A 1,179-nucleotide genomic window follows, 5' to 3' on the forward strand; every position below is an offset into this window, starting at 1 on the left:
CTCGCGTTACACTATTTCTTATAAAACGATGTTTAATGGTAGACACGAAAACGTTGCGTTGTAAATATTGGTGTATTTGATATCACATAACTGTTCAAAACAATGTGTCATCGAGTAAATAAACATAAAACGTTTTGAAACCACACATAAAATCTACTCTATTTGAAAAAAAAAGCATGCAATAGTTATATTTGTGAAAATGTCATTTAGTGGTATTACTCTTTATGTTATGCAAAAAAGGAGCTCATCATTAGAGAAATGCATGCAATACAACTAGAGAACAATTTAGTACGTACGATTGATCATGATCAACGTATGACTATATGCACATATAAATAGTCCATACACGTATCATATCGATCTCTATTATTAATTCTATATCCTAGAGTGATGTACAATATACATTATTAGCTATGCGTTGTCCACACTCGATGGTATCCGGAAACAATGCTGCTACGCACACGTGTATTTTTGCATATTATGAATTTTTAAATTAAAAGATATGATATTTGATGGCTTTATCCAGGAATTTCTGATCTTTTGGCCGTCGATTGTTTAATTAAAATATTTGATTTCTTGATCTGAGAACTTTTACATCCATCAAATGAAACATAAGAAAATTAATGTCGTATAAAAACAGCTGATGCGATGATGCCATAGCCTGAACCGTATGAAACTGTACAACTAGGGGAACATCTTACGATTATGTTACCATTGCTCTGAAAGATATATAAAATAAGTAGCAGATCTAGAAATAATTTTTATCCGGAGCAAAGATTTAAAACAAAATTAATACATTTAAAAAAAATTCAACAGGAGCATAATTTAAATTCAGTACAAATTTACACCAATTAAAAAATTTCGGGGTGGGCAGCTGCCCCGCCCACTCAAGGCATAGCTCTGCCCCTGAATAAAATGTATAACTATATTACTCCATTTATTTTATTGAATATGGTAGTATCGAACTCTAAAATCATAGTTTCATAAACTTAGGTACTCACTACCACTACAAGAAAACGTGCCCATAACAACGAACATTTACGACGAAAATATTTCGTCGTAAATTTACATGGGCTTTACAACGAAATTACGAGGAATCTAACTTTCGTCGTAAACGCCATGTAAATTTACAACGAACTGATTTCGTCGTAAACTCCTTGTAAGTTTACGACGAATGTA

Source organism: Brassica oleracea, chromosome C3 (assembly GCF_000695525.1).
Source record: "Brassica oleracea var. oleracea cultivar TO1000 chromosome C3, BOL, whole genome shotgun sequence".
NCBI classification, from domain to species: Eukaryota; Viridiplantae; Streptophyta; class Magnoliopsida; order Brassicales; family Brassicaceae; genus Brassica; species Brassica oleracea.